The following is a 22,364-nucleotide window of genomic DNA, read 5'->3' as shown; positions in this document are numbered from 1 at the left end:
CCCTGACTTTCTGTGGGCTTGCTTTTCATCTACAGAAGGTGAGAGCTTTGAACTGGATCACTACTAATGTCCCAGGATTCTAAGACAAAACTCTTAGCCCTCATCTTCTTATTTCACAGGTAAATCCCAACCAAGAAAAGGGATAGTTGTGCAATTTTTCCAATTAAAATGCCAAATAACATTGATTTTTTAAAACTCTTATTTATAAATTACTATCTGCCACATAGCCTATGTGGTAAGTTGCTGAGGTGTTACAAACCAAACAGAAAGTGTCAGTCATGACCCCACAAAGACTTAGCGCTACCATCCCACCAAACACAAGGCAGAGACAGATGCTCCAGATGGGTAACTAAGTGGCTTCAGACTCCTGTCTAACTTGACAGGTATGAGGGACTTTGATCTCTGATGCCAACTCCATAGCCCTTTTTCCAGTGCTACTAACAAGCACAATCTCAAGTTTGTTGAGAATTCCACAGGGGGCTTAACAGTAGATGAGATTCATGTTGCTCCAAGTTTAAAGATGGAAAAAAAATCTAGCTTAGAGAGCAGCAGCTACAAGTGTCATTTCATTGACAAATCCAGTTCCTTTTGTCGCCCAACCTCTAATTCCTTAAATCTGTGAGATCTTTGCTGCATAGAGACTAGGCAAAGATAGCAAACTAAAATCGTCAATATTCAGGGAAATCCTTTTTCTGCTCTGTGGAAAGTCATGCAGGCTGAAATAAAGGGTTAATCTTCAAGGCAGAAGAGAATCAGGATCAGGTTGTTGTAAATTATAAAAATGAAATTCATCTTTTTTTCTGTACCTTCCTCCTTTGCTCTCCTAAAGGACCCCACACCCAGATATACAGTCTATGCCTTCTATGGCATGCCTCCCATAGGTGGCATGACTTATTGTTCATCAGCGTATTAGAAATGAATTTAGTTTACCACACACAAAATAACTGTGCCTGTATACAGCAAAGAATAGTTGAAGTCTCTTGATCAGGGATTTTCTTAGTTGATGGTTTTAACTCCATTTCTCCATTCCTCAGCAATTCTAGAAGGCTTCCAGTCCCCCCCACTTTAGATAAATTTGATTTCCACTTAATTCTCCTAAGAAACCTCCAGACAAAGGTAATCACACTGGCAAGGTAGGTTTAGGCAAACAGTCAATGATGGTATGGATCAGAGTGACTGGTCTCATGAAGCAGATTGTGGAGGACCCTCCATGTCAGCCCAGGGAGCAGGGTTCTGTTCTAGGTCAGGGAGTTCCAAGCGGTCATTGGAGACCCCCTTCACCCCAACACAGAAACTATCAGAGGGGGTGGTATGGGAATTAAGTGGGGGCTCTAGGTCTTCCACACTCAACCAGTGTAGTTGAGCTTCGGTTGCTGGATAAAGTTGGCTTGATTTTTCTGAACCCAGAAGGCTGAGTTCCAGAGCAACTTCACCCAGCACTGGATTCTTTTGATCATCTATCACTCTTTTGAAAATTGTATTAAAATGTCTCCATTTCCCAGATTCTAATACCTCTCTCTTCCTGCACCATTATTCTAAGTTACCAGCAGTAATTTGTTGTTGTTGTTGTTGTTTATCCTCACTTGAGGATATATTTATTGATTTTAGAGATCAAGGGGTGAAAGAGAGAGAGAAAGAGAGAGAGAGAGAGAGAGAGGGAGAGAAAGAAAGAAATATTGATCAATGCAACTGCCTTCCATACACACCTTGACTGGGGTCAAACCCACAACCTAGGTACATGCCCTGACCTTGAATCAAACCTGCAAAGTTTTTGGTGTATGGGATAACACTTCAACCAACTAAACCAACCGGCCGGGGTCCAACAGTAGTTTTTGATGATGATGACAATATACAAGGGAAATAATCGTCATTATTTATAACCTTAATAACTGCCAGAAGAACATTAATCCTGTTAATTATCAGAGACTTTGTTTTCTAAACATCATAGTGAGTGGGCAATATGAGTTTAGAGATTAAGATGGTGGTAGCAACCTGCAAGATTATCAGGGAGGTCTTACTAGTCATTAATGTGTGTGTGTGTGTGTGTGTGTGTGTGTGTGTGTGTGTATTTTCTCATTTATAAGAACTGGAAGGTGTGCTGAGTTTTGTGTCCAGGTTGAGTTGAAACAAAAACAAACACCATCTTGCAAAATGAAAAGAGCTCTGGAGATGGATAGTGGTGATAGTTGCATAACAGAATGAATTTATTTAATACCACTGAACTGTACATTTAAAAATGGTTAATACAGTAAGTATTATGTTATGTGTATTTTACCACAATTAAATATATTGAAACCCACACACTTATTTGACACTCATTTCCTCACTAAAATTTCTCCTAACAAACCTAGGAGGCAGGTGTTACTATTCTTATTTAATGGAAGAAAATAATTTGTAAACTGAGGCTTGTAGGATGTACACTGAGTCGCCAGATTATTATGATCTCTGAACACATAATAATCTGTCCACTCAGGATGGATGGATGGATAGATAGATAGATAGATAGATAGATATTAGAGGCCTGGTGCATGAATTCATGCATGGGTGGGGTCCAGCCAGCATAACCAGGGGGAGGGGACATGGGTGGTTGGCTGGGCTGCCTGCTAGTCAAACTCATGGTTGAGGGGACAATTTGCATATTAGCCTTTTATTTTATGGGATATACACTGAGTGGCCAGATTATTAAGCGTTCAGAGATCATAATAATCTGGCCACTCAGTGTATGTAACCTGCCCACAGTCATACATTAGTGAATGGAAGAATAACTTCTTCCCCATATGACTGCCTTCTGCCCAAGAAACAGTAACAAGCAGCCCCTAAGAGGGTCCAGTGCAACCCACACAGCAATCAGTTATCACAGCCAAGCAAGAAAATGCAATTGGATTTCTCTTCTCTAGTTTTGGAATTCATTTCAAAGATCAGATCACCACATATCTGCCACTCAGAGCCAAGGGTAACATGAAAGAAATATGAGACAAGAGACCGTTGAGAAGGGGGAAAGGGGCACAGGCTTTAAAGTTAGACAGCCTCAAGATAGAACCCCAGCCCTGTCTCCCTAAGTGCCACTTAAAAATTTTTGTACAGTTATGAGTATTAGTTTTATCATCTGTAAAATGTAATGCCTCCTTTATAGGATTACTGAGAGAATGGGAAACTGTGTAGTTGAAGGAGCTATCAGGCAGCTTGAATGGTAATTGTCATTGTTATTGGACATGGACTCTGCAATCAAACTGCTTGTGTTCTCTGAGAATGTAAAATCTGGGGAGATCTTGAGTAGCATCTAACTCAGCTCTTATTGTAAAATGAAAAAAAGTGAGGTCTAGAGTGGTTGAGTAATTTCCCAAGGTCACCATTGAGTTATGGCAGAGTTAGAAGTAGAAGCCCAATGGGAAATAATTTTTCCACCACTAAGCACATAAGAAATAGAGGGCTACAGAACGAATTATATCAATCACTGAAATGTGTGGAATAAACCAATGTGCTCCATGAGCCATCAGGAAGAGGCAGAATCAGTGCAAACCAGAGCCAAGAAAGAAAGTTGGGAGCTGATGGAACTTGAAGGGAGACTAGAATTCAATGGACAAGAAAATGCCCGTGCAGAACTTACATTCTAGCAGAGGAGGACAAAGAATAAACAACAGATAAACAGTAAATAAGTTATATAGCATGGTAAAAAGTGAAAAGTGGTATACAAAAAATAAATAAATAAATAACAACAGTGGAATGAGGGAGGAGTCAGGTAAGAGGAAAAGATTAGGTTGCATTTTGCTGTAAGATGGTCATGTCATTGAGAAATGACCTTTGAGTAGACCTGAAGGTGGTGGGAAGTACATTCATTAGGAAATGCAGTGGATAAATTCTCACACTGTTCACATGGACAAACAATGCAATGTAAACAATGAGATGAATGGTGAAGATGATGATTTCGAGGATGACAATGGTAATAAGCTACCAAGTAACTCGCTGTAATTTTCAGAAGTTTATTTTTTTTAGTATTCATAAAACCCTTCTTATGCACTATGGGATTGGAGGCAGACATGAAGTGGTGGTGACAAAACCAAAGCTTCTACTCCCAACTTTCCTTTCTCTGCTTCCAGCTTCCACATTAAGAATTTAACCTCTCGCCCTGGCTGGTGTTTCTTGGTGTTAGAGCATTGGCCCAAGGCATGGAAGAATTGTGGGCTTCATTGGGACCCATACAAGAGGCAATTGATTGATGGGTCTCTCTCAAATCAATGTTTCTCTCTCTCTTTCTCTATATCTCCTTTTTCCACAATTTCTGTCTAAAAATTGATGGAAAAAATATCCTTAGGTGAGGATTAACAGAAACAAACAAAAAAGAATTTAACCTGTCTTGGTCTTGCTTTTCTAATCTGTCAACTAAAGCAATGATAGCCTCTGCCCCGAGCAATGTGTTCAAGTGGTTAACATTTCATTCCCCTGAAACTCGCCAAAGAAGATCTCTTCACATGATTCCATTTGATGGAAGGGCTCCACTTATATTTTCAAAGTTTGAAAACCTTGTCCTCGTACCTATGGTCTCTCCTAAGTGAACAGATGTTTTTGAACAGGAGAAATGACCTTTAAAAAAATCTTTATTGTTGAAAATATTACATATATCCCCTCCCCCCCCCATTGATCCCTTTTAGCCCAGCCCAGCAATGATTTTTAAAGAGAGTCTTAACCAGCCAGAATTTCACCAAAAGTAAGTTGGATGACCATGTCTTGCTGTTTTCAAAGAGGAAAGCCAGAGGGAGCCAAATGAAAGATTAGGGCAAAGACTCAGAGCCCACAAACCTTGATGTGATCTTATAAGGAGAATCCTGGAGGAGATGAGGGTGAGCCATGTGCACATTGAAGGTGGCATTCCAGTTAGAAGAAACCAAATGCAAAGTTGAGAGGCGGGAACATTCTTGGCTCCTTCAAGGAACCGGAAGGAAGCCTGTGTTGCCAGAGTGGAATGAGCAAAAGGGAAGTAGTAAGAGACAAAATTGGGAGATGGGAGGGGGGCTGGAGGGCTCGGTGAAAAGGGTAAAGAAAGTAAGAAACACAAATTGCCAGCTATAAAAGCAATCATGGGGGTGTAAAGTTCAGCATAGGGAACACAGTCAATAATATTATAATAACTATATAAAGTGTGAGATGGGTACTAGACTTACCAAGGTGATTACTTCATAAGTTACATAAATATCTAATCACTATGTTGTACATAGGAAACTAATAGAACATTGTATGTCAACTAAGAATTAAATTGGCAATTTGCTGTATAATAATTAGTAGGGAAAAGAAAATCTACTTCTAACTTACTAAAATGGCTTTTATTTTTTCCCTCTTAATAAATAAGATATCCAAACTCTTTCATTAAGCTCCTTAATTAAAAGCAAAACAGAAACAAGTTTGAAGCGGGCAACTATATGGATTTCATCTTCCTTCTGAGTAATTCATTAAAGGATTTTCCCCTCCTAATTATAGTGAGATATAATTGACATCACACATTGTATTAGGTTCAGGTGTACAACATAATGATTTGATATGTGCATATATTGCAAAATGATAGCCACCTAAGTTTAGTTAACATCTCTCACCTCAAACAGTTACAAAATGTTTCTTGTGATGAGAACTTTTAAGATATCAGTTGACTCTCAGCAACTTCCAAAATAGCTGGCAACACTTAAATATATGGTATTTTCAACTATAGTCAACATGCTATGCTTTGCATCTCCATGCTTTATATTTCACAACTGGAGGTTTGTATCTTTTGACCATCTTTACCCATTTTCCCAATCCTGTTCCCACCTCTGGCATACACTATTTATTCTCTGTTTCTATGAGTTCCATTTTTTTACCCTTTTTTTTTAAATATATATTTATTTGTTTCAGAGAGGAAGGGAGAGGGAGAAAGAGAGATAGAAACATCAATGATGAGAGAGAATCATTGATTGGCTGCTTCCTGCATGCCCTCTTTGGGGGATTGAGCCCACAACCCAGGTATGTGCCCTTGACCAGAATCGAACCTGGGACCCTTCAGTCTGCAGGCTGACACCAAACCAGCCAAGGCTATGAGTTTCATTTTTTAAGATTTCATATGTAAGTGAGATGTATTCATACAGTATTTGTCTTTCTCTGTCTGACATTTAGCCAAGGATAATGTCCTCAAGATCCACCCATGTTGTCTCAAATGGCAAGGATTCCTTCCATCATTGGATCTTAAGCAGAGAAGTGTCATGGTTGAATTACACTGTGACACCAGCACTTGGTGTTGCAGTGTTAAAATAGGGAAGCAAAGGCAGAAGCAGGGAGGCACTGGCAGTAATTCTGGGAAAAGATGGCAGTGACTTGGGCCAAGGTGCTGCCAGTGAAGGTGGTGAGAAGTGGGCCTGCAGATTTTTGCCGGTGAACAATCTTGCATTTAGGCAAAAGGCAAGCCATGATGTACCTGCTACATAAAATTGTGGCAGGTGTGATCGCTGGGGAATGAAGACCTCTCTAACCAGTGTTCTCTCATCTGGAACTCTGTCCCTGGCCCCAGCCCCGTGTGCTAGGCTAAAGAGGGGAGCAGGTAACAAGCCTTCCTGAGAGCTGACGGAGCCTGTGCTGGCTTATGTGGGTGTGCTAAAACTAGAAATCACTCTAATCAGATTAAAAAGTGCCTCCTCGTGTCCCCAGAGCTTCATGTTTACCATGGAAAACGGCCAGACTAGCCAGAGATGGGGGAAGAGTGTGGAAAGGGAGGGAAGGACCCACAAGCAGCGGAAACAGAAGAGCTGTGGCGAAGAGGGAGAAGGTTTGAAATCTAGAGAGAAGTATCTCAGGCCAAGGGAATGAAGAAGGGAAGAGTGATTCAAGGTTTGACTATAACTGACCTGCCTAACCCACTGCCACCCCACATGTGATCAGCACTCCCCCCAGTGTGGTTTGAGCAGTCTGTGGGAGAAGCAGGACAAACACATTTATGAATTTGTCCAGCAAATATGGACTGAGAATCTAGCCCTGGAGATACAGCAGTAAACAAAACAAAGATGATCCCCACCCTCCAGGGCTTAAAATCAAATGGGATAAACAGATATCAGATATTCACACCATGACATGAACCATCTATCCTCCACTGTGATGAGCACTTTGAGAGACAGGCCACCATGAAGGCAAATAAAAAGTATGGAGGCTTCAAGGAAGATGGTCTTTAAGGACAAAGGAGAAGCTTTGAGGATGACTTGGTCTGTGAAGAGGGAGGGAGGAAAGGGGGCTTATCCCAAGCAGAGCCCTGCAAGGAAAAGCCCTGAGTCTAGAGGCAGTAGGACCTGGTCAAGGACGAGTGCTAAGGCCAGCCAGGGTGGCGGGAGCAGGGTGCAGGAGAGAGTGGCCTGAGCTGTGGCTGCAGAAGGGGCCAGGGGCAGGTCAAACAAAGCCTTGCTGGCCATGGTGACAGTTTGGGGCTTTATCCAGCCATCTGTCACCAAAGGGGTCGATTGGAGCTTCAGGTTTTGGGACCAAACCAGGAGGCAGAGGTCAGCGAGAGAAGCAGGGACCCAGGTGTGGGGACTGCAAGTGAAGGAATTTCACTCTGTCCCCAGAGGAGAGCTCCCCTTGGCAGGATTCCAGAAACAATCCCTGAATACCTGCCACCCGGATCAAGGTCCTTCTCAGTGGTTAGCTCTCTTCCTAACTCCATGTAACACTTTGCTATGTGAAAATACTGCAAATAACGAGGCAATTAGAATCCTGAACCTGCTAGAACTGTGTCAGGTGTGTAACAATAGTACTGAAAAATGTTTTAATCCCTCCAGGTGGACAGAATAAGTTACCTAAAAGGACCAGATCTCAGCAGGGAAGAGGCGATTAGGAATGACCAGTCGCTGAACAGAAATCCAACTATTTAGTGTTCAAAATGGCCAGCGGTGGAGGTAACCTGGCTATACAGCTGGGGAAGTGTTGATTAACACAAAAGGGAGTCTAATCACAGATTTCGGCTTGAAGTTTTCCAGGATGATGGAGCTTTTTGTAGGCAAGGGTGTTAATTAGCTTCAATTTGAATTTATACTTCCATAGTTTTTCTCAACAGTAAGCCTGTCAAATATATGTGGTGAATGATAATTGTGCTTGACAGCCATCTATTAGAGGAGTCTTCCAAATACCCCAGAGAGATAAACATTGTTTTGCAAAGAGGGTTTTGCAAAGGCTCGTCCTTGGTAGTACTTAGGGAAAAACTACTGGGATCTCTTTTCCTGGCTCTGTGACCGGGTCATTTAATTCATTTGTCTAAACTAGGGGTGTGGAACTCAATCAGAGAAGGGGCCAAAATCTAAAATCCAGCCTAAATCGCGTGCCAAATGGTTTACTGAACAGTCATAAACTGTCATTGTGATGGAAACGCAGCAGAGTGCAGTGATGACAGCGCGGTGCGGGCCACATTGCAAGGCCTGGCGGGACGGATTTGGCCCGCGGGCCTTGTGTTTGACACATGTGGTCTAAACCATCACTGCCTGATAGAAATACAGCGTGGATTACAAATGCAAGACATGTATGTCATATAAGATAGTTTAGTGGTTCCATTTTTTAAGAAGCAGAAGAAACAGGTGAAATTAACTTAAATAGTTATATTATTGAACCTAATATATAATATTGATAATATCATTTCAACATGAAATCAATATAAAAAATATTGGTGAGATATTTTGTATTTGGGAGGTATGAGTATGGATGTGTGTATACTATTCTTCAAGATATAGTGTGTATTCTGTGCCAACAACAAGCTCAATTCCATATTTGAGCTAGCCATATTTCAAGGCTCATTAGCCATGTGCGGCCAATGGCTACCATATTAGACAGTTGATGGATTCTTCTATCAGACTAAGGTTTTCACATCTTCCATGTTACATTGACAATGACTTCTACAGTTGCATGTTGCATGTTGAAATGACAGTTTCCTGTCATCCCGGGAAAGATGACTCAAGAACACCTGCATCTGCCACTGTTGTTGTAAACTCACATACCAAAGCTGAATTAAGCATTCCTTCACTTTTGAAACTCCCCCATGTCTGATTATCTCCCTTCTTTTCGGCCCCCTTGGGAGTTCAGTGTTCTTCTCCAATGCTGGCATGCTTCCCCCGGGCACATAGCACAATGGACTGGGTGTCTCCAGCATGTTCATTCATTTATTCATTCAGCAAATATTCACCGAGTGTCCACTATGTGCCAAGTGCCGAGTGTCCACTATGTGCCAAGGCCTCGAGAATAAGTCACACTTTATCAAACTGATAAATTATAAATCTTCCAAGAGAGTCCATTTCACTCAGTGATGAATAATGGAAAGCTTTCTTTTAACAGATAGAAAAGTGGACCGTGGAGTAGAATATAAAATCCGCATACGTTATAAGATAAAGGAGGAGGCTTCACATCAAAGTCTAGGCTTAAGATACATAGCTTAGGGCTATACCCATGGGTTACCGGCATGGCGTCTGTTCCCAGTTCCTTTGCTACAAAAAGAAGCTATGATCAAAAAATCTGAAAAGAACTAACAATCACTCCTCATCTTTCTCTCCTCAACCCAAACAACACAGAACTGTCTGAATGACTTTGTCGCAGCCAGTGTTAGCATCACTCGGGGCTGAGGGTCTCCAGGAGGTCCTAGTTTTAAGGGAGATGAAACTAACTCCAAAACTTACTTCACAATGAAGTCCTAGACTGAGTAGTGCCAACTGGTAACGCCCATGTGCAGTAGATTCTCTAAACAACGTTGTGCCTGCTGATGGTGCAGACAATTGCAGAAGCTGATCAGAAAAGGGAGGTGGTTTTATGGAGTGAAGAAACTTGAGAAGGCTCCATGGAAGAAGCAGGCCTGCCTTTGGTAAGACATGAAGAACAGGTTAGGAATTTATGAGAGAGTAGCTGGGGCTAGAAGGAATCGATAATGACTGACTCCAGCCAAATCACCCTCAGGACCTCCAGGACATTGCTCAATCATTTGTGCACCTTGGAATTCTTTCCCAATCTGCACAGATACTTCAAAGCAAAATTCATCTCCCACCTCCTAGTGGAAGTTCTCCCTGATGTTTGCAGCTCATTTCAGTAAGAATTCATTTCCTCCCGATCTTAAGATCCTGAAGTGTAAGTAATACACATGCAACAACCATGTGCAGGATTAGAGAATAACGACCTCTTCCAGTGCTGTGATCTGTGGGCAGATCAGCTGAATTCCTTCCAAACCAGCTTCCCACAGTCTTCTCTGCAGCAACAGAGCCATCACACAGCTGCTTAGGGAATGTTGTCTCTCCCTTCTCCAATTACAATTGCACTCAGGCTTGCCGCTAGCATTTGCAGGCCAGAGACAAGAGTGCAGCCTGAACAGCACATCTAAATATTTAAGGTTGTAAATCAAGCTAGCACACCATTAATTAAAATCGCTATCTTCTGATCTTGGAAAAACAGACCTTAATACTTACCTGAAGGCCAGGTTTGAGCTTTTTGCTCCTGGGAGTTCTTTGTGGAAACAGGACCTTGCAGGACAACCAGGCCCTAGCTCTCACCCTGCCCACTTCCCTTTCCACCCTCCCCTGCCCCCTTCCCAGAGAGGGCTCTCACACATGTGACACCCCATCTCTACACCCAAGTTTTTCCCCCATGCAGTCCCCAGAAGCAGCTGCCCCTTGCCCCCCCCCCCCCCCATTACCTACTCCCCCGGCCAGGCAAACAGGCAGCATTGTCCACCCTGGGAGAGACTGAACCAAAGGAAGAGGCCCAGACAGGCCTAGAATTGACTCTAGAAAATTCCAAGTACAACGGCATGATGAGGATGGAGGAGTGACCTATGGGTATGTCTTATTGACCCCAAAAATGATATAGACACCTCACTCTATGGGGAAAGGCTTAGTCATAGAAGGGCCTAAGTGGGGCCCCTCTAGCACAGGACACAGCCTAGTGACCCCTACATGCCTGGGTGTAAGAGTTGGGTTGGCAGCACTAATGCGCTTCCTCTTGACACAACTTCACATCATTTGCTATAGTCTTATTCTGTTTCCTGAGTTTACATCCCCAAGGCAGACCTGCCTCTTTGTTACTCCTCCTAGCACCTGTGGTGTGATGGACTGAAGGATTGATGCATTGGCTGGCATACCATTGTTCGCCCCAGCAATCCACCATGTGGCCTGGAATAATGGGAATCTCCTAATTGGATTTAGGAAGATGATCCTTCCCTAACTCCTCCTGACTAATTCATCCATTGTCATGCCATCTTCCCTATTTTGATATCTGGTTCCTACCCCATGGCTTCCCTCCTCGGAACTTTCCCACTCAGGTGTTATGGCTTAGGAAGTACAGAATGTGTGCTGCCCCATCAGCTACTGATGTGTGCTACCATCAGGGTTAAGGAATAATTACATCCACAACAATTACAACTGGATGCGTTGTTCTGCTTCACTTTCCTAAGTAAGAAAACTTAGGGCTATACTTTTGCATCAGTGATTGCTACTTATCTTCACAACAGCCCAAAGGGGCAGAGGGACTCCTGTTAACCCTGTCTGAAAGTATGGCAGGATAAAACACTACCTCAAGCTCACAGGCTCAGTGACTGGACAAGCCAGAATTGAAGCCCTGGTCTTCTGTCCTCTAGACTTCAGTGTTTTCTTTCTGAAACCAAGTGTTGGCTCAAGACACTACACCAGCTTCCAGAGAAGATAATAATGCTCTTGTATGGTGGGTAATTCACCATATATCCAAAGGTCTGAGTTAGAAAGACTATGAAATGTAGCTATAACTGGCTCAATGGACCAGTGATCATGTGAATATTGAAAGGCCAAATGAATAGCTATTTTTGACCACACGGATGGTGCTCAAGGGAAGAGATGATGGTTACATGTGTGTGAGTGTTTTATGTATGTGCTCTGTCTGTATTCAGCCTTTTGGGAATTTATTCTTTTCCCAGGATGAAGTGTCTGAGCAACTTTTTCCCAAGAGTTCATTCAAAGAGACATTGCATGCCCCAGCCATTTGAAATATGCATTATATTCATAAATATTTATGCCAACTTAATTAGAAAGTTTAAATTGCATTTTGATATCTAATTTCAGTAAGATTTACCTTTGTCCCAATCTTTAATATCCTGAAGTGTAAGTAACAGACGAATAACAGTCTTTTGAAGATTGGAGAGTAATGACTTCCTCCCTCGCTGAGCTCTGTAGGCGGATCAGATGAACTTAATTACTTCAAAACCAGCTTCCGACAGCTTTCTCTGCACTTTGTGATGGAGTGACTTTCTGGAGTTACAGCTGCTCAGGAAATGCAAAGGTTTCTCCATTTTCAGTCTCCCTCCCTTTAGATAACCCCAAAGGCCACCCCGGGATCATTCTTCCAAAGGTTGCTGCAGTTGGGCCAACCTTTTGAAGAATAATCTCTCAGAAGATAGATGGAAATGTCTTACTCCAAAGTGAGACCCAAAAAAATGTATTAGATCTAGAAGCACAGGCTGGACTTTTCCTAAGATGGAAATGAATCTTATCTGAACACAGAGGGTGAACACCAGGAGGCAGAAAATCACAAGGTATTTTCGGCAACAAGTTGTCCAGTGACTGGAGACAGGACCAGTACCACTGGTGTAAAGATGCAGTGAGAGCCCTACCTGGGTTGGCTTGGTGGAGAACATGGGGCAGGGCAGGTGGCAGCAGTGGATCAAGTGCAAATTAAACATTTGAACTTAAACCAGTACAAAGGAACCCAGTTTGGAGAGGAGAAATCTGGCAAGAGTAGAGAAGATAAAAGGGAGAGACTGGACACAGAGAAACATGCTAAGGAGACTTATTATAATAGTCCTTTCGACCATGATGGACAACACTCCAGCACTGGCCATCTGCTGAGATGGAAAGAAATGTATATGAAGAGGGAGTAAAAGGCTATTGTGGGACTCACTTTGGGTCACTCCAGAGAACAAAATTAGGACCAAAGATGGAAGTGACATGAAGGTATGTCATGTGGCTTCCATCTAAAGACAACTTCAGAGATAATTACCACTGAGAAGTGATGGCACAGGTGCCTTGCATGGTGGTGGGCTCCCGGACATTGGTAGAACTTCAAGCACAGGCAGGATTTTGATGCTTTCATACATTTGTCAGAGAGCACGTGGGTGCATGATTCACTGTCTGTTCACTTTACACTTTAGAATTATTTTGTCACATTTTCCCCTTTATAATTCCGAGAATCTCCAGGGTTTGCAACTAAACTGATAAATAGATGTTGGAGAGAGGCAGGAGACAAAGATAAAGATCTCTCATTTACCCACAACCTCCATGGTGTTGAGCACTTTCCACACAGCATGTTATCAGAAAACGAGCAAATGAATCAAAAACATTCATGGTTTGAAAAACACTTAGACTTACTATTTGCTTTTCTGATGACCAAAGATCTTTAGTCCCCCTGAGTATAATCCCTACTGGGGCCCTGGTTGCATCATGTGCGCCACGGTGTTGGAAGTGGCATGGATTGTGTAACCAGAACATGTTGGGTAGGACGTGGGAAAGTGAACTGAGATGCCGTGGGACACTTTGCCTAGTTGAGGATCTTATTAGAAAGGAGAAATGACCAAGTGGAGGTAAGGGGAAACTAACAGAAATTAAATGCATTATATTTTTAATAATATTAAGTTTTTATGACATCCTTACGTAAGCCAGGTATTCTTCTAGGGCATGTTAAATAAATAATGCCATTTATTCCTCACAACCTGTGGTAAGGAAGGGAATAAAGCAATCTCCACTTTCCATGTACATAAACCGAGATTCAAAAAGTTTAGAAAATTACCCAAGATCATGCAACTTACAAAATCATGTAAAATCCATCGCTCTCAACTCAAATGAGACAATGGGGAACCCACATGGAAGCTGGACAGAGATACTGGACTCCCGATTCAGTTACTGAAGATTGTACTCAGGACAGCTCTGGGCTACTCTTTCACCCTCCTCCCAATCTGAACAGTGCCCCGCTCCAATAATAGCAGTCACAACAGTAGAAAAGTTGTTCATTTGATGTCAGAAGTTCCAGATCCTCCAAAAGACATGATGCAATAGATATGAATGAGCTTTCCAACCAGAGTTAGCGGGTTCCAGTTTGATTACCAGAAAGAGGTGAGCACACAGCTGGGACTGAGTAAAATGGGAAGACTGAAGGAGAAGCAAGTGGAGATTACTTATGGTTTATGTTCCTGAAAGCCTTCCTTGAGCCTTCTTGTCTGGGGACAGGCCCAGCCCCACGTTCCATGATGACATGTGCTCCCCCATCACAGCACCTTTACACCATATTGTAACGCATTATCCACTGACCCTCTGGATTCCCCGTCAACTTGAGCTGCTGAGATTTGCAATGCAGAAGAACTAAAGAGAGCAGGGAGCCGAAACCGGTTTGGCTCAGTGGATAGAGCATCGGCTTGGGGACTGAAAGGTCCCAGGTTCGATTCCGGTCAAGGGCATGTACCTTGGTTGAGGGCACATCCCCAAGAGGCAGCTGATCGATGATTCTCTCTCATTGATGTTTCTAACTCTCTATCTCTCTCTCTCTTCCTCTCTAAAAAAAAAAAAAAAAAAATATAAAAAAAAAAAAAAAAAAAAGAGAGAGAGAGAGAGAAAGAACAGGGAATTGGTCTGTGTTGCATATCCAGCATCTCAGGCCTGACCCATAGTAAATGCTCAGGAAGTATTTGATACGTGGATGTAGGAATGAATGAATGCAGCCACTGACCTGTTGACCAGAGGGTTCTGCTTCATGATAGCCTGCTAAGTATCTCTAACTGAGATGCTTGTGTATTTCTGTTATTCCCATGTCAATCATCAAATATTTGTGGATTTTTGCTGTGCCTATGTCATCCATTTACCAACAACCTCTCCTTCCTCCTAGCCTCTTCTGGAAGAGTTCCACCTTATAGGAAGAAAAATTCACAACAGAACCATCTGACCTCTGACTAGAGATATGTTAGTCACTATAGGCTGGGTGTAGTAGATAAAGCACAGTTTCTGGTGTCAAAAGACTGGAGTTTGAATCCTGTTCATACTATTATCTGAAGTATTCCCTCTCTGAGCCTCAGTTATCACCAATAAAATTAAAATAATAATAGGAGTGTATTGAGAATAGTATGAAATTACTAGTAGAAGAGCATCCAGAACCTGGTAGGCACCTGGTCAATGTTTATTCACCACTCCCTTCCTACAGAGTAAAAGACTCAATTAATGAAAGGTTTGTCTCACCAAAACTTAGAGTTCTCAGTTTCTACCAGAGTGAGGAGGTCTCAGAGGTTAGAACCCAGTCCCGTCACTTGATAGATGAGAAAGAGATGCAAAGACAAGCAGCCTCTAGCCCAACATTGTACCAGCGAGTGACTGTCAAGGCCAACAAACCCAGCTCCTATTACAGCTCTGCTGTGGCTCAATTTGTCCCTTTATGCTGCACTTGGAATTGCCACTTAGGGAAGCCGCACTCCCAGCTTTCACAGATGGCCTCTTCCATGTTTCCAGGGCCACTTGCCCTGTGTTAAAGCCAGCCTCCCAGCAGTCAACTTGGACCAACTTCCTCATTCTGTCACCTCCTAATTGACTTCAAGAGGCAAACCAGACATGCAATTCCCAGAAGCTGGACCTACCAGACTGTGCTTTTGCTCTGTGAGCCCTTCAGCTGACAAAGAGTTTTAGAAGTCTCTGTATATTACGTGTATTGCTGCCTGGGGTGAGAAGGGGGTGGTTGTGAAGCGGCATGGTCAGGGAAGATGGGGCTCAGAAGAGTCCATCATGTGACAAGACACTGCCTGGCATGGATTGTGGGTATTTCATGGAATCCTTACTCATCCAATCCACTGCCTTCTCTTCAGATATGAGAAATGTACATCTAACAAGAGAAAAAGACTAACTCAAGGTCACATAGGAAATTAGGAGGGACAGAATAGCAGAAGCAGATTTAAGCACAAACCTACATCTGCCACTCACTTGCTGTGTTAAAATATCCTACCCACCCATGTTATGAATTTATCCATCTCTCCTAGTAAACCTGTTGAGTTTTGCTGGATACGTAATGAAGCTATATTATACAGATTCAAATAAGTTGTAACTTAATGACAATCTGTAGAGAATCTCTTGACACCTAATGTTGGACATAGGATATTAGATATTTCTAATTTTTGCCTTAATGTCTGTTGGTTTGATGTTGAACAGTAACATTTTCTTGGAATATCTCCTTCTGTACTTTTACTTTAAATCTTCCTGTGTTCTTGTCTTTTATGTATGTCTTTCATAATGAGTATTTAGCTGGATTTGTTGTTATTTGTTTTTTAAAATACAATTTTACCAGCCCTGTCATTTAACCAGTGAATTTAGTCTTTTTACATATATTGTGATCATTAAAATATTTTAATTTATTTCTACCTTCTTATTTTCATAAAGCACTTACTATATATTTTTGTTTTTACAAATGGATGTATATGACATATATAGAAGTAATGGGGCATAGTAATAATTTTAAACATGTGAATCTTACAATCATCTTGTGAATTAGATCATTATTAAGCCATAGGAACTCTTTCTGCTTCCTGCTTCCTTCCCATAGGTGGTCTGTATACATTTCTAAGCAATAGATTGTTCATTTTGCTTGGTGAATCAAGCAAAATATACTGCATGTAGTTTTTATGATTAATTTAATACTTTTGCTCAAGATTTTGTTGCTGAGATTCCTGATGTTTTGTATGCAGATGTGGTTTATTGGTGTTAATTGCTGCACATTATTTCATGTGTAAGTACTCCATAGCTTATTCTTCCATTCTCAGCATTGTCATCACTGGGGTCATTTCCAATTTCTTGCTGTTATGAACTCTTGCGTATAATTCTTGAGGACCAAATAGAAGAGTTTCTCTACAGAATATGGCTTAAAATGCAATTACCTTGGACTTGCACATGTGTGACCCTATAAATGAATGTCTATAAAGTAACTGTTTCCCAAAGTGGGTACATATTCCGATTTATACCATGACCAGCAGTAAATAAGAGCTCCTGTTGTTTCATGTCTTTGCCAATACTTGGTGTTGTCAGACTTCTTTTTTACCTGCTTAATACATGTAAAATTCTACCTTCTGTGGTTGAGAGACAGTTGTTATGAGCGGGAGGGAGTGATCAGTTGTGCGCAGCACTGCTTGCAGCTGTGTGATTTAATGGGCCACCCCTCCTCAAGATATCTGCCTTTCACCGTGGGAAAGTGTGTTGACTTAAAGAAATCAGTCTTCAATAGTGTCCAATCAGCCCTATCACAGGCCAGGGGAAGAGGAATGGCTGCGAAGAGGAACCGGCTTACAGCACTCCCACACCCAGGGAGAACAGCCATCTGGTCTGCCTGGAGCCAGGGAGTTTCCCTGGATGTGGGAGTTTCATTTTAAAAGCAGGAAAATCCCAGGCAAACAGAGACAAGTTGGCCACCTATGCACACTGCACACATTGATGCTCCCCTACCCTGTTAATCCTGCAACATTTTATTCCATGAGAGGAGCCTCATCTCTGCGTAGACACAGCCCATAGCAGCCCTGGCAGATGGCATTTTATCGGCTGCCATCCGAAGCTGCATTCTCACCTGAAATACTGCCCCATGGGACCATTCCTGCTCTTGGTGGATAAAGTGAGTGAAAGAATTTTATTTCTCATTTTTAAAGAAAAATGTAGATCACGTTGCATTTTATGTCAGTGCATTCCTCAGTAACTGTGTTCCTAAAAGTCCCTATTTCCCCAGGCTGGGGAAATGTGGTGTCTGGAAAAGACATCTCAGAAATGATACAGGCCTCGGGGCCAACCTGCTGGGAAAGTCCGCCACATGCTGCAGAGCCACAATATGTGAGCATGCCCCTTCCCTACGAGGCCTGGGTACACCCAGGAGCTCCTGACGGGTCCCTTGGTTTGGCTCAGTGGATAGAGCGTAGGCCTGTGGACTGAAGGATCCCTGGTTCGATTCCGGTCAAGGACATGTACCTTGGTTGTGGGCACATCCCCAGTGGGGAGTGTGCAAGAGGCAGCTGATTGATGTTTCTAATTCTCTATCCCTCTCCCTTCCTCTCTATAAAAGATCAATAAAATATTTTTTTAAATAAAATAAAAGCAGAACTCCTGATGGATCCCTCTGTCTAAAAACAAAGCTCTTGCTAGAGGTGGAGTTTCAGGGAACAAAGACAACAGGGACTCCTTCCCCCACCCCCCACCTCCTGCTGTCAGTCTTTCTCCTCTGCAACAAGTTAGAACAGCACCAGCCAGCGCTGGTGTGGGTGGTTTCTCACCTAGCAAATAAGCTTGGTGCTCCTGGTGCGCTGGGCTGGCATCAGCAGGAGTCCATGGTACAACTGCACTGATTGTGAAAATATTTTATAATTCCCTTCCATTTGATAAACAGTATAACACAGTGGTCAGCAAACTGCGGCTCACAAGCCACAAGCGGCTCGTTGGCCCCTTGAGTGTGGCTCTTCCACAAAATTCCACATGCGCGCATGTACTGTCCGATTGAAACTTCATAGACCACGTGGAGAAGTCGGTTTTCAGCTCTCAAAAGAAATTTCAATCGTTGTACTGTTGATATTTGGCTCTGTTGACTAATGAGTTTGCCGACCACTGGTGTAACGCAATAAGTGATAAAAAAGAAATCTATGATATTAAAAACATAATATGCTAATTAGACAGGACAGCCGAACGACCTTCCAGATAACCTTCGGATGAAGCTGGGGCTGCGAGGGCTGAGCCCCTTGCATGAATTTCGTGCATCGGGCCTCTAGTAAATAATAATAATGAATTAATAATATAAAATCTAGTATGTGTAGTCTATCTCAGACACTGTACTTGCTATATGATTTCAAGACGTGGTTTTGATTTGGACAGAGCTCAGAATGGTAGGTGGGAGCTGCTATGGGTGACCTTTGTGTATTTCAGGGCTTGTAATTTTGGCTTCGGGTTGGGGAGAAAAGGGCCACCAAACTAGTTACAGAATACATCCTCCTTGGCTCCCCGTGTCCAGCAGAAAGGGCTCTTTGTGAGGTTTGGGAGCTTTGCTGTGTTTAGTCGTGTGCCTCTAGGGTAAGGCAGCCATTCCTGTGTGAAGCTGTGGAGAAGGAATATGCCTAGAATCCCACTAAACGGTCCAAGTATGAGTATCTCAAGAGGTGGCAGGAGGATGCCTTGTTCAGTACTCCTACATCCCTCCTGACTGGTCTTCAAACAGAGAAGCCTATGTCAGCCCGAGCTCCCCCAGGTCAACCACTCCCTCCTGCCAGACCAGCCTCAGTGGGTGCCCCCCGGCTGCAGACAGGGAAAGCACCTCACCTGTGTGCAGCCCCATGCCCTCATCCTGTATTTCCTCCTGTTTCTTCCTCTTGTTGGTCTTGGTCCCACGTAGAAACTGGGCTTAGAAACTTTGCTGCCCACTGGCCAATGTCATCATTGTGTGTGGCCCCCTTCTCAGAGGGGAGTCAGACGGGTGAGGCAGTTCCAAGCACTGATGAGCAGCATTAGCCAATCACCACCTCTCACCCCTCATTCTCCTCCTCGTCTTGGAACAAGTCTGAGGCTCACTCTGGGAGTTGCCACACACAGCAGGCAGGTGTGGGCTTTCTCTGAGGAGCTGAGCCATCACAGGGAGCATCTGACCCAACCAGGGTGGTCTGAGAGATGGAGCTGCCTGCACTGTGAGCAGGTAGAAATGAAATCAATTGGATCAAAGCTCATCTGGAGCATGGCTGCAGGCAAAGAAGCAGAGTGATGGCCCTGGGGCAGTGGTCCAGAGCCTCAGTGGTTCCAAACTACCAGTCTGCGTGTCAGCGGGTAGTGAGGCTTCTCTTTTACTGTACTGAGGTCTTTGCATTGAAGGTCTGCCTAAATCAATAATATATATATATATATATATATATATATATATATATATATATAGTTGATTTTTTACAGAGAGGAAGAAAGAGGGATAGAGAGTTAGAAACATCGATGAGAGAGAATCATTGATCAGCTGCCTCTTGCACACCCCCTACTGGGGATGTGCCCGCAACTAAGGTACATGCCCATGACCGGAATCAAACTTGGGACCTTTCAATCCCCAGGCTGATGCTCTATCCATTGAGCCAAACTGGTTTCGGCTGAAGGTCTGCCTTTTAGGGTGAAATTTTGCCCTCACTTCTCTCTTGTTAAAATGTGCTATTGTTGAATGTGGTGGTGGTGACAGTAGTTGGTAGCTTCGTTTCATTGAGCTTAGCTTGGGTTAGTTTTAATGCCTTTTCTTGGCACAATAAGGGAATGGGGAAGAGTAGCCTACATCAGTCCCCAAATTTGGTTTAAAAATTTCCATGAAATGCAGAAGTCTGGCAACCATAGATCTTGAGGATTTGGATGAAAGAGTCCTGAACTTGGGCTAAAGCCATCTTCAGGTCACCAGCTGTGTGCCTGGCGTGTGCCTGGTGTGTGCAAGGGCGGGGCAAGCATTTGCATCCTCTAACGGACAGGTCCTCACTGTGGAGTGGAGTGCCCCCTCCTTCCAGGCTCGGAGTTTGATGTTCAGAGGCCCTGCATTCTGCCAGCCAACCCTCCTGGAGCCAAATCTGATTATGGGAGCTGCAGCCTATCGATTTGACCAGCACCAACATCCAGTTTGCTTAGCAGTCGCATTTCTCCCTTAAAATTGTTTACAAATCAGGTTCCTGGGAATGTGGTTGCATGCCAGTGCCTCCCAGACTGTGCACACTGACAAAGGAAGGTTCTGGGGCTCAAGTCCTGGGGCAGCCCCAGTGCTGGAATAAACTTAATAAGATAAATGCCCTTTGGGGAATCTCTTTGGAGTCCCAACAAGCCAGCTATCCCCAGAGACATCTTTGAGCACCAGAGACACCCATTTTTTTCAAGCTGCAGCAAAATTCACTGGCGAGTCTGCCTCTGAGAAGGAATTTGGATGATTGCCCTAAATGAGTCGCCATCCAAACTTCAGCTGTTTTAAGCAGTGGATTTTGGTTCCCTCTTAGAGCACTGTTTTCTTCCCATGTAAGGAGGGGCCACCTGCCTCATAATCACTGAGGCACTTGTTAAAATCCATGTTCCCAGGCCCTGCTCTGAATCTCTGTGGTAGGACCCTTGAATAGATATTTTAAAAAGCATACTTACAGTTAGAAGGAAGGGGATAGGCACGGGTGAAAAAGATGAAATGTAATAAGAGATACAAACTCCCAGTTATGAAACAAATAAGTCACAGGGATGTAATGTTCAGCCTGAACATAAATATAGTCAATAATGCCACAATAACTTTGTGCGCTGGCAGATGGTTACTAGACTTATTAGGTGATCACGCTGTAAGCTAGATGTTGAATCATTCTGTGGTACACCCGAAAATAATATGATGTTGTATGTCAGCTATAGTTCAATTTTATAAAATATCATGCCCACGATGATTTTTTTTTTTTTTTTTTTTTTTTTTTTTTTTTTTTACAAACCATGTTCTGTTTGAGAAAAACTGCTGCGGAGACGGAAGGCAGCAGATAGGTTTTCATATGACGGGAGAAAAATCTCTCATCCATCTCCTTCTAGACCTAGGAAGCTGCCTTATTTTTTATCCTTCAAAACATTTTTTGTTGTTACTGTCAAGTTGGCAACAAAATAGGTTTTCACCAGAGAATTGTACTCGGGATCTGGAGTAAACCTGGCTTTTTAATCAGCTCAGGCTGCTGTAACAAAATACCTCAGCCTGGGTGGCTTAAACAAGAACATCTAGTTCTCATGGTTCTGGAGGCTGGGAAGTCCAGGGTTAAGGTGCCAGCCAGTTCCGAGCCTGGTGAGAGCCCTCTCCCTGGTTTGCAGATGGCCGCCATCTTGCTGCATCCTCGGGTGTCAGAGAGAAATCATCTCTCGTGATGCTTCTTATAAGGGCACTGATCCCATTGTAAGGGCTCCACCCTCATGACCTAATTACTTCTTGAAGGCTCCACCTCCTAATACCATCCTCTTAGGGGTTAGAGTTTTAACATGAATTTGGACTCAAATGTTCAGTCCATAGCAGGGTTCTTTCTGGAGCCACAGTGAAGAGCAAAGGGCTCTTGAGATTGGACCCTCCTGGTCCCTTTTCTGTCCTGATATCCTGGGACTGGACAGAGGGGAAAGCAAAGAATGGTCTGCTCCATCCACCTGCCCAAGGTCCCCCCAGGTGGGCACCCTCAGGTCTCTGCGGTATGAAGACATTCAGCAGAGCTCAAGCACCAGCCACATGACTGGGAAGACCAGGAGGGGTTACCTGAATGGTGTCACAATGAGGAAGGATTTGTAATTTGATAGAAATGGGGGTGCTAAACAGTCTCTGAGCCCTTTAAGGCTTCACTTATTCCCTTAATCTGTGGTACCCTGGAGCCTCTTGAG

General features: G+C 43.2%; 1 protein-coding gene across 1 annotated transcript in view; it reads left to right on the top strand.

Annotated features, from left to right (window-relative positions):
• Window positions 1-22,364, top strand: part of TACR1 (tachykinin receptor 1) — a 130,778-nt gene that overhangs the window by 85,444 nt on the left and 22,970 nt on the right. The gene's annotated exons all lie outside the window — the stretch shown is intronic.

This window comes from Pipistrellus kuhlii, unplaced genomic scaffold (genome assembly GCF_014108245.1).
Source record: "Pipistrellus kuhlii isolate mPipKuh1 unplaced genomic scaffold, mPipKuh1.p scaffold_m20_p_13, whole genome shotgun sequence".
Taxonomy (NCBI): domain Eukaryota; kingdom Metazoa; phylum Chordata; class Mammalia; order Chiroptera; family Vespertilionidae; genus Pipistrellus; species Pipistrellus kuhlii.
This window is presented reverse-complemented; position numbering and strand designations above follow the sequence as displayed.